This window comes from Chlorocebus sabaeus, chromosome 10, assembly GCF_047675955.1.
Source record: "Chlorocebus sabaeus isolate Y175 chromosome 10, mChlSab1.0.hap1, whole genome shotgun sequence".
NCBI classification, from domain to species: Eukaryota; Metazoa; Chordata; class Mammalia; order Primates; family Cercopithecidae; genus Chlorocebus; species Chlorocebus sabaeus.
This window is the reverse complement of record NC_132913.1, coordinates 46,165,699-46,177,789: the sequence shown is the minus strand read 5'-3', so window position 1 is coordinate 46,177,789 and position 12,091 is coordinate 46,165,699. Positions and strand designations below refer to the sequence as shown.

Genomic DNA, 12,091 nt, shown 5'->3' with positions numbered 1-12,091 from the left:
GATCTCGAACTTCTGGACTCAAGCAATCCATGGGCCTCGGCCTCCCAAAGTGTTGGGATTACAAGTGTAAGCCACTGCGCCCAGCCATAATATTCTAATTACTAAAAATCAGACCTCATTTGGCCTTCCTGTTGTATCTTGAATTACCTTTTCTTATTCAGGTCTAGTCTTAAAGACATCTCCATAGTTAAAAAAAATTTTTTTTGGCCTTTACTTCAAAATTAAAACCAAGACAGACATCAAATATCCTAAAAAAAAAAAAAATAACATTCAAGGCAAATTTTTGTTTTTCATTTTTGTTTTTGTAGTGGTCTCAGAATAGACAAGACAAATTTTCAAACACATATAGCACTTACATGGTACAGACTGTTGTAAGTTCTTTCTCATTTAATCCTCATAACAAAATTATAAAATTATATCATAAAATTATATTTAATAAAACGAATTCTAAAAACTAGCATTAATAGATACAGAAATTTTACTTTTTTTTTGAGACAAGGTCTTACTCTGTCACCCAGGTTGGAATGCAGTACTGTGATCTCAGCTCACAGAAATCTCTGCCTCCTGGGCTCCAGTGATCCTCCCACCTCAGCCTCAGTAGCTTGGACTATAGGAGCAAGTCACTATGTCCAGCTAATTTTTGTATTTTTTGTAGACATGGGGTTTCACCATGTTGCCCAGGCTGGTCTCAAATTCCAGAGGTCAAGTGATAACACCCGCCTCAGCCTCCCGAAGTGCGGAGATTGTAGGCGTAAGCCACCGCACCTGGCCTTTAGTTTTATTCAAGCCTCCTCTAAAACCATGGTCAATATTGTTGGGAACAGGCCCCCAAATCTGGCCATAAACTGGCCCCAAAACTGGCCATAAACAAAATCTCTGCAGCATTGTAACATGTTCATGATGGCCATGACACCCATGCTGAAGGTTGTGGGTTTACCGGAATCAGGGCAAGAACACCTGGCCCACCCAGGGTGGAAAACCACTTAAAGGCATTCCTGAACCACAAACAATAGCATGAGCGATCTGCGCCTTAAGGACATGCTCCTGCTACAGATAATTAGCCAGACCCATCCCTTTGTTTAGGCCCATCCCTTTATTTCTTGTAAGAAATGCTTTTAGTTAATCTATAATCTATAGAAAAAATGCTTATCACTGGCTTGCTGTCAATAAATATGTGGGTAAATACTGTTCTAGGGCTCTCAGCTCTGAAGGCTCTTGAGACCCCTGATTTCCCACTCCACATCCTGTATTTCTGTGTGTGTGTGTATGTCTTTAATTCCTCTAGTGCTGCTGGGTTAGGGTCTCCATGACCAAGCTGGTCTCCTCGGCAAATATTGTCAGTGAAGAGCTTCTGAAGGGAAACTATTTCTGTGACTTCCACTTTATTGCTCTACCTGTTGTTAAGGAATCCAATCCATTAACTGTGTAGCCTTGGGCAGGCAATGTAACCTTTCTGTGCTTTAGAATCCTAATCTGCATGAAGTTCATTTATTAAGAGTGACTACTAAAAGTCAGGCACTGTTTTTGGCTGAGGAATATGGCAGTGAATAAGACACAATCCTGTTCCCAAGCAGCCTGTTAGGTAATTCCAAAAAGGCACAGAAGGTTAACTAGTCATTATAAGGTTAGCCATTACTATTTCCCAAAACAAAGGGCTATTTCTGTTATCATTACCTTAGTCCTATTTTCATTTTAAGGCAAATTCCACCTAGCTCCTGTTTCTTAGCTGGGGAAAAGGGGCAGAAAAGGAAACAGTAAAACGATCAATCTGAATTTGGCACCAGTGAGCACATACACCCTCTACCTTTCCTTGAAATACACTATGTAAAGCTCCATAGATCCAGCCAGCTACAGGGGTTAAAAACCTACCACAGCCAGGAACAAAGTTCTGCAGCATCCCGCAGTACTCTGGATCCTCCCAGCACTTTCCAGTGATGCTGATGAAGGTCTATTTACACCTGGAGGTTACAGCTGACACACTGCTGCATGTCTGATAGCTGCAAGATTCAGCTGCAGTGCAACTTAATCCCTCATGATGTCGCTTCCAGGCTGCCCTTATAGGACCTGCCATAAGACATCTTTTTATTTATTCAAAATTATTATATAATCACAGAACCACACTCTCTATGGTCACCTCTATTACACAGAAAGCACTGCTCAGGCAGCCTGCTTTTAGCACAGACTTTAGAACCACCAGCAAGACAGTGAAAGAATCCTGCTGAATCCAAAGTAAACACATAAAAGTAACAGAAACTCTCAAGAGTGCATTTCCCTCCTCAGCAGCTCACAAACACCTCACTAAACCCAAGTATCTGAGACAAACCCACATTTGCACCCAGAGGATCACAAATACCATTGGCCACGCCTTAGGAGTTATAGGTTACAACCTCAAAATCTTTGTGAAGGAGTCGGATAAAATCTGTTTCCTTGTGTATGTATTTCACACCAATCTGCTAAAAAACAAAATCTGTGGCAAGATATTTGCAGTTTGCTGATCATCTACAAAGCCAGGTAGTTGGCCATGATTTACCCTCACCCTTGGCATTTGGTCTGTCAGCATCAGAAAAATACTCAGTCCTCCTCACTGCCTCCTCCTCCCTGTGTTCATGCACCTAAATTCACGATCAGCTTGCTGACTTCAGACTCAATGGGCAGCCTGGGTCCCCTCAGGCAGGTCAGCAGGAAGAAAGGGCATTCAGGTGGAAGACGAGAAGGGGCACCCAGGCTGAGCTCACGTCCACACTGTCCATACCGCCAGCCCCTCCAGTCGCCGGTCCCAGTCTGGGAAGAATCTTCTGCTGACAAGACTGTCTTTGGGTCACACAGGCACACCCCACGCTGGGCTCTCCCACTTCTGCATAACCTCCAGCCCCTTTCTGAGAACAAGTTTGTGTTACTCGAACTTTTTGCCAGTTCCATGACAGCGCATGCCCAGTCTGGACACTGGAGGATGGTCCTGTCCATCTGACTTCTCATTCCTTTGGTCTAGCTGCTCCTCCATCCCCACCCCTTCTCTTTTCACCCAGCATTTCCCTATCCCAGATCCTCCCTCCATCAACAACCCCCTCTCCCTTCCCCCACAGACTCTGGAATCTTCTGTCCACTGTTCAATTCCCTAAACAATTAGGAGCAAGGGCTTTGGAGTATGAGGATCTGGTTGAGCCCAGCCTCTACCATTTCTGGATGTACATGACCTTGGGTAAGTTGCCTAATCCCTTTAAACCTGAGATTCCTCATCTGCAGAGCAGAGCTTACCTCATCTCTGAAAGTGAGGATTAAATGAAAATACACGTAAAGCACTTAGCAAAATCCCCAGCACACATTCAAATATTTAATAAGTGCCCATTTTGTACCAGGAAAGGGTTTCATAAATGGTAGTGATTATTACTCCCTCCCTCCACCACCTTTTTTTCATTGTGATAAAATAGACATAAAATTTACCATTTTAACCATTTTTAAGTATATAGTTCAGCAGCACTAAGCACATCCTTCTGCAATCATCAGCACTATCCACCTATAAAAAGTTTTTCGTCTTCCCCAACTGAAACTCTGTACCTATTAAACACTAACTCCCCCATCTCTGCTTTTGACAGGGTTTCTCTCCCCTGGAGGTGCTCTGGGCAGGTGGAAAGACTGGACGTTCTACAGCCCACCTCTCTTCCAACCTCATGTAAAGATTCATCCCTCTTTAAGTCACTATTCACAGCCATACCACACTCTACCCCAATCCTCAGCCATCACCTACCTATTTTTGATAACTTCACATGCAACAGGAAAAGGGGGCAGGGGGCCTTAGTTCACAATTTTCTCTTCCACTCTTTCTCCTGAGAGACGTTCCTGCCCAGTAGTCAGCTCCTGAAGGAACAACAGCAGAGGAGACAACCTGGGTTAGAAGCTCCACTCCATCATTTATTAACTCCATGACCCTGAGCAATTACTTCACCTCTCTGGGCCTCAGCTGCCTCACCTGTAAATGGCAATAAATAATAGTACCTATTAGTGGGGCTGATTGAATAAATAGTCCAAAGCACTTAGGGCAGTGCCCAGCGCAGGGTCACTGACAGCAGATGTTCTCATTATGCCTGCACTTGAGCTCTGATCCCTGGCTCTTGACTCTGGCCAGCCATTCCCAGGGTCACACCTCAGTCAGAAGCCATATTTCCATACTCTTGCTTCGTGACCACAGCCTCCTTCTGGCACATCCTTCTGGCTCGCACACCCCCTCCCTCCCTCCTGAGGTCCTTGCTCTCAGATGTCCCTTGAGTATATCCCCTTCTTCATTCCCACAGTGTGGACCCCGCCACCAATCACCCCCTTACCAGCACCCTCAATTGTCTGCAACCCTCTTCTTTAGCCAAATCCAAGGGAACTAATAACATAACTCAGCTTGTCCTTACCTACACCCTGGGCCCAAAAGACCACAGAAATTGCATCACCGTGCAGAAAGATGCCACTGCACTTGAATTCTCTTAATTCAAAAGACCTTAATATTTTAAAAGGCCCTCCTCCCACTCCCTGCAACCACTGTTTCAAACTTTTATCATTCTCCTCCTCCCTAATCTAGCAAATGCCCTTTCTTCTCATTTTACTCAGATAACAGAAGCCAGCAGGCTTGATGTGCTAACAGCCCAGCTTCCCGCCTGGGTGCCTAGCCTACCCACTTACCCACAAGTACCTCCCCCGGCTTTTGGTCTTCACTCCTGTTCCAAGCCAACCTTCTTCACAGCTCCCTGCTGCACCCCACACTCCACCCACTTACCCACACACACCACCCAGTTCACCTTCCATGCCTTGGCTAGGGTGGTCCCCCCTACCCCAATCCAACTCCCACCTCACCCGGCTACTCCCTTGAGACACAGTTCAAGAATCACCTCCTGCTGGGCATGGAGGCCCACGCCTGTAATCCCAGCTATTTGGGAGGCTGAGGTGGGAGGATCGTTTGAGCCCAGGAGTTAGAGACCAGCCTGGGCAACATAGTAAGATTCCATCTCAAAAAAGAAAAATTACCCCCTCCTTGAACCCCCTGCCCCAGCTTCTCTAATACTCCACTCACACCTATGTAAACTTTACTTTGCTATTTTTTGATTGTCTCCCTGAGAACAGAGGCTATATCGTCCATTGCAAATCGAAGTGCCAGTAAGTGTTGAATAAATAAAAGGATGAGTACAATGGACCCACTTTCTGTTCTGAAATGTTTCACCAATTAAGACTCATCATCAGCCACTTACATAGGATGTCAAACATTTTCTCCCTCTGATCTAGACTGAGAAGAATCCCCTCCCCTTGCCCTTCCAGAACAAACATCCCTTTGATGAAAGAAAAAACCAGAAACAAAACCACTACTTCCTCCTCAACAAAAACAGAAGGCCCAAAATAGCAAGACAGTTTATGAAAAATATCCAGCTGATGCTGGCTTAGGTAGGGATAAATGCAGTTGTCCCAGCTTAAGAGGAGAAAGGGAAGTTTACCTTGGATGGCTATTTGGGGGAGGCAATAATATTCACGTGCTAACCAAGAAAGTTGACCAAAATAATAAACCTCCCTTGCTATTTATAAAGCAAGGGAGGAAAAGGAAACGGGTAACTCCATGGAAATTTCCTTCCTTTGTCTAGTTTTGCTTCTGGTATATGGCTACCACACTAATTTCTCGATACCAATTTAGGACAATTTAATTTATAGGAAGTCATTCTGAAGGGCCCCAGGGAGCTGCAGATGGTACCTCAGGGGCCCATCTGTTTAAGGATGAAAGCTTAGTGCACACCATGACATCACTCTGACCTCCTCGGAAACTTCCTATCTGACAAAATCTAGATGTTTGCTCTGTCAACAAGATATTTGTGCTTGTCCCCAGCCTCAGGCTTTGGTTCCTGATTAGTTTTAAAATCATTATGCACCCCAACTGAATAGGGCTACTGTTAGCAGCTGTAAGGTCTTCTTCTGGGCAAATCCCCAAGTCTGTGGCCTTCAGGGAGTGATTTCTGTCCTTTCTGCATAATTGCACTCTCCTGATTGATGAGCTGATCAGTGTTCCTGCCCCTTCCTGAGCTAAACCCTCTCTCCTCCCGCTCTATTTATTTTCCCAAGGGATCAGAGGGGAGGGGAGAATGGCATGGTGAGGCAGGCCTTTGGCTCTCCCCAAATAAATGCTCGGGCACTCTACATTATTACAACTTTAGTAGCTCAGTTCTGTCCCAGAGCAGACTCACCATCCCTTCTCACCATCCTTAAAGCTGCCTTCGTGTCAGGAAACAGCTGCTATTTTCTGGATCTTCACTGATCCCATGATGCCCCAGCGCCCACAAGTATAGATCCATGTCAGTCAAGTGGGTCACCCGATCACACACATCTGTGCTCACCTCGGAACGTGCCTGTATCACCTACATCCTCTCCAATTTCCCATCCTCCTTGAGGCTCAACAGGACACAATCACATAGCGTCAACTGTGCTGTGGCTGGTAGGTGCTGCACAACAACCTTGGCAGAAAAGGTAGAAACTACATTTTAAATAAATTTTTGTTGGGGGGTGGGGGCTGGGGGATTGCATGTACTGATGTTTGCAATTTACTTTGAAATACTTTTTGAAATAAGATGGTGTGATGGGTAGATACGTAATAAAGCCCAGATTGCATGATCTTAGTTATAGAATCTAGATGGGGGTATGTCAGTATTCCCTGTATATTTCTTTTAACTTTTTTCTTTTTTTTTTTTTTTTTGAGACAGGTTCTCACTCTGTCCCCCAGGCTAGAGTGCAGTGGCACAATCACGACTCACTGGAACCTCAATGTGCCCATCTCAGCCTCCCAAGTAGCTGGAATTACAGGTGCACACCACCACACCCAGCTAAGTTTTAAATTTTAATTTTTGTAGAGATGGGGTCTCACTATGTTGCCCAGGTTGGTCTCAAACTCCTGGCCTCAAGCAATTCTCCCAAAGTGAAACTTTTCTTCATGTTTGAACATGGTTTACTGCTGGTTGTGTTAAACTTTGATTACTTGATCAAGGTAGTGTCTGTCAGGTTTCTCCACTGTAAATTTACTTTTTCCCCACCTCTCCACACTCTGTTTCTTAGAAGTGAGTCAGTAAATTCAGTCCACACTCAAGGAGTACGGAGGATTAAGGCCTAGCTAGTGAAGGGGGAGGTATCTGCAAACATTACTTGAAATTTCTTCTATAAGGAAGATGTCTCTTCTCCCAGTATAGAGTTATGTGCAGGTATATTTGTTTTATACATTGGACTATAATGCAGTACATCCTATTATTTATTTTGTTGCTCAAATTATTCCAGCTTTGGCTATTAGGAGCTCTTTGAGGTTGACTGGTATGGCCTTCAGACATGCCCGCATCCTTTGTTTCATGAGCACTTCCTTATTTTTGGACAATGCAAGATGCCCCAGACCTATAATATCCATTTCTTCGTGGAGTCCTGCTTACTGTGGTTAGAGAATGGAATTTAGGAACCAAGATCTGGGTATACTTTTTGCTACCGGGGTGTTATTGCTTCTAAGTTCTTTCAGTGAACAGATCCAGGAAATACATGTGTGTCCTAATCCATGAATACACACGAAAATATAATTACTTCTGTATCTATGTGAAGCTAAACCTAAGTTCACATTGAGGTTTCTGGCTTTAATACAGTCCCACAGGTTCGTTCTAGCCTTCCTTCCTTGCATACCTTTGACTTTCCTCTCCAGCTGTGGGAAACTTGGCTCTCTCCATCTACCACCCCTTCAGTATTTGTTTTACCCTTGTACATATGTAAAGCAGTGTTGCAACTGTCAACCTGTGTCCCACGAGAAACTTTACCCACTAGAGTACAGCGTTTATGCGCAGTTTTTTCTTTTTCTGGTAGTTTTTATAGTTTATAGTCAAAACATCATTTTCCAAAGCTACCCAGGTCCATATCTTTCTGTCCCCACTCTCTTCAGAGACCATGTCAGGCAACCGTAAGTCAGGTAGATTCTTTTGCTACAGTCCATAAAGAAGGTAGATTTTTTTTGCCACAGTCTGCATCTCAGTGCCCCACTCCCACTACCCCACACACGGACAGGTATAAATAGCTGCTAGTTGATGTTTCATAAATTTGCATACATTGAAGTTCTTTCATGCCTATTTTATCTAAATAATTAAAGTCTATTTACTTAAGTAGCTGACATCCCTTCCTATTGGTATACACATTGTTTTATCCTTAGTACTATAATACTTATGTCTACGTGTACCCCTGACACCTAGCTCGGTTCTGGACCACGGTATAAATTACTCAGATACTAATAAGATGAACATATTCCACAAATGTATTGAAAGAAACTACTATATTTAGTTAATTTCATACAGTTAATTGCTGTAAGTCATTCAATAAAACTAGAATAATGTTCACCGCAGTGTTATTTAAAATTCAGTAATAAGTAAATAGTTGAAAAAATGACGTTACACTTACAGGCTGGAAAATGAATTACATGCAATCATTAGAAATCATTTCTAGAAGAATGCATATTAAGAAAAACACTTAAAGAAGACATATACCAAGTTTTGCTTTTGTTTTGAGATAGGCTGTCACTGTCACCCAGGTTGGAGTGCAGTGATGAGATCTCGGCTCACTGCAGCATCAACCTCCTAGGCTCAAGTGATCCTTCCACCTCAGCCTCACAAGTAACTGGGACCACAGGCACATACCACCACACCCGGCTATCAAATAATTTTGGTATTTTTTTTGCAGACTTGGGGGGTCTTACTATGTTGCCCAGGCTGGTCTCAAACTCCTGGGCTCAAACAGTCCTCCCACCCTGGCCTCCCAAAGTGCTGGGATTTTAGGTGACCACATTCAGCCACCAAGTTATTTTTAAGTTACTTTTTTCGTTTCTTTCTAAAAGTAATGGACAGAAGGCTGCTGTGTGGAAAACCTTACAGAGAATTCTTCCAAGACAAAGAGTGTTGGATCTGACAAAGAAGAAACAGAATCAGTTGCTGTGAATCAGGCAGAGTGCACCCAAGGCTGGGCCAGGCCAGAGATGCACAGGACACAGCAGGCTGGCTGGTAGATGCCCTCAGGTCGGCTGTAATCCGAGATGAGCATCAAAAAGGTCAAGGCAATGGGTAAGGCAGTGGGTGTCAGTGCTAATATGTTTAATACAGACAGAAGGGTGGAATTAAGAGCTGTCTGGGGAAGCAACCTGAGAATCATAGGGTTTAAAGAACAGGAAAGATTTAAATGGAGGCAGGGAGGAGGAAGGGAGGCAAAAAGAATGGAGACAGGTATAAGACTGCCCCTCTGCCTGGAAGGTTTCTCATTATCCCATTCCATAAAAACCCAGGGGAGATCTTAAGCAATGACAGCAATGTGGAGCCTCAGTTTGAAGTTTCCAAGAGTCCCGCCCTCAGGCAATGTGCTACAGGGAGGGGAAGGATTGCCTAATGGGATCTGGTTAGCCTCTAGCACCAGATAACGCTGGAGTGGCTGATAACAGGAGTCTATCTCAGGGGTTTCAAAGATGAACGTTTTCACATTGGAATTTACACTCCACTGGTATAAAAAGTGCCTTTTACCAGAGAATAACACAAACACATGGTAACCATCCATTACACAGAAAGTTCAATGGCAATATAATAACCAACTCTCAGTTTCTAGCAATTTTCAACACACAACACTAAGCCCCCCCAGCCAGCCACCTTCAAGACTAGATCACATATGTAAATACAGAAAGAGCTACAGGACAACCTTATGCAAACACAGGGAATCCCCATCTCACTATAACAGCTGGGGGAGAATTAGTATTTGCTGAACACTTAACTAGACAAGACATAGGTATCTTACACCCATTATCTCCTTTAATCCTCACAACAAACAAGGCAAAGATCGGCCCCATAAATGGCTAGTTTGGAAATGGCAAAAATTTAAATTCATACTCAGCCACTCAGCTCTGTCTAGCTCCAAGCCTTCCATCTTTCCACTTTGGAGTGATGCTTCAAATGTTTCAACAAACTCAAAACAGGCTTAAATACACCTTCAGTATCACTGGTTTAAAAAGAAGAAATCAGATCAGTTCTTTCTCCTAACAGTAATTATTTTGTGAGATAATTCATACATGATGCCAAGATTGCAACTTTAAAACCTAAAGTATATTCTCAAATCCGAATGCAGTAAAGGTAACCATTTATGATTTGGCAAAATAGTATGACGATACCCACAAATAAATCAACTTGATTACAAAGTTTTAAAAAGTTGCAAATCAAAACTAACTCAACTTTTGGCAACATGAAGATCTCAAATTGAGACACGAACACCTAGATTTGATTCTTTTCATTCTCAGTGAGGACTAATCTACCTTGTACTCTTAAAATGTATCACTCTATGCAGGTGTGGTGGCTCACATCTGTAATCCCAGCACTTGCGGAAGCTAAGGGAGGAGGATGGCTTGCGCCTAAGGACTGCAGACCAGCCTAGGCAAGTAGACACCCCATATCTACAAAAAATAAATAAAAGATTAGCAAGGTGTGGTGGTACTCGCTTATAGTCCTAGCTACTCAGGAGGCTAAGGCAGGAAAATTGCTTGACCCCCCCGAGTTGGAGGATGCAGTGAGCTATGAACCACTGCATTACAGCCTGGGCAACAGTGCAAGACCTTGTCTCTAAAAAATATACAGAAAAAATAGTAAAATAAAATATATCACTCTATTCCTATATATCCCTTCTCCTCTGCTCCTATGCACCACCTCTCACCCCAAAAGAGATTCTTGCTTCTATAGTGAATTGCAAAACAATTCTATTATTCAGAAACCACAAAATAAAAAAGATTAGGATCCATTGACAGTTATAATCTCCATTACTCTGAGATAGAAATCCCCCCTGGAAAGTGAAAATCAGATATGTATAGTGCACTAGAGATACTAGTGCATTAGTGCATGGTCCAAACCATGAGAAAGGTTTTTGATATTAAAATGATTTAAATGTTTAAGTACTCTTTAAATGACCAGAGTGATAGTGTCAAATACACACTGTAGGTATTTGCCAAACCTCAGAACATACATTCATACAGAAGGCATTGAAATACTATTTGTTATGGAATAAAAGCAATTCAGGACAAAAGGTAATGTCCTCTCTTCAGACAAACCAGGAGATGACTTTAGAAATTAACTTTTTAAAAATTTAACGAAAAAATTTAAAGAGTTGAGAATTTGAGGGAGAGAAAGTTCAAGGGAGAGAATTCAGGACAAAAGGTAATGTCTTCTCTTCAGACAAACCAGAAGATGGCTTTAGAAATTAACTTTTTAAAAATTTAACAAGAAAATTTAAGAGTTGAAAGTTCAAGGGAGAGAAAACCGATGCCCATGTTTTATTTCTTAAGAACAGAGGATTTCCCATTCCCACTGCTTCACCTGACTAGCCTTTAAAAATAATAAAAAATAAGGGCGGGCACAGTATTTCATGCCAGATCACTTGAGAGCAGGAGTGCAAAACCAGCCTGGGCAACATGGTGAAACCCTGTCTCTACAAAAAATACAAAAATCAGCCGGGTGTGGTGGCATGCATCTGTAATCTCAGCAACTCAGGAGGCTGAGGTGGAAGAATTGCCTGAGCCTAGGAGGTCAAGACTGCAGGAGGCCGATCACGCCATTGCACTCCTGCCTGACAGAACGAGATCCCGCCTCCAAAACAAACACAACAAAACAACAACAAAACAACAACAACAAAACAATGCCAAGTGCTTTGCTGGGGTTAGGAGAACTGAAGTTTCAGTTCACCCACTTCCACATAGCCTCTGTGTGACTTTGGGAAGGCTGTCTGACTCCTTTCCTTGGCTGAAAACTGCTCATATTTACCTATACCTTAAAATGCTGTTATAAAGCTCAGAAGGCACATCTATTCCTTCAGACATACTTGCTAAGTATTTTCTCTCTGCTCTGATTCTAATGACAAGAGGTCATTCCACCCCCAGGAGTCTAGGAAGAGATGAGCATGAACGCAGCTCTGATGGAGAACACAAGAGTAAAGATGCCAGTGAAGTACAGTGAAGTAATCACAATGTTCCACAAAACAGCAGCTATTTAAAAGCTAAGGAGGACAACCACATAGCACCTGGGGAAATGCATGAAATACA

The 12,091-nt window shown here is 43.0% G+C and overlaps 1 protein-coding gene across 10 annotated transcripts in view; it reads right to left on the bottom strand.

Moving 5' to 3' along the window:
• The window catches only part of TANC1 (tetratricopeptide repeat, ankyrin repeat and coiled-coil containing 1), a 264,487-nt gene that overhangs the window by 227,834 nt on the left and 24,562 nt on the right, over window positions 1-12,091 (bottom strand). For 3 of the 10 annotated variants that reach the window (XM_073019716.1, XM_073019720.1, XM_073019718.1), the window contains exon 2: window positions 3,746-3,855. The exons of 6 other annotated variants lie outside the window; for them this stretch is intronic. The gene's annotated coding sequence lies outside the window, so the exon portion shown is untranslated. Of the gene's footprint in view, window positions 1-3,745; window positions 3,856-6,356; window positions 6,474-12,091 lie in introns of those variants that run through there. One more of the 10 variants, XM_073019717.1, reaches the window with a different exon arrangement.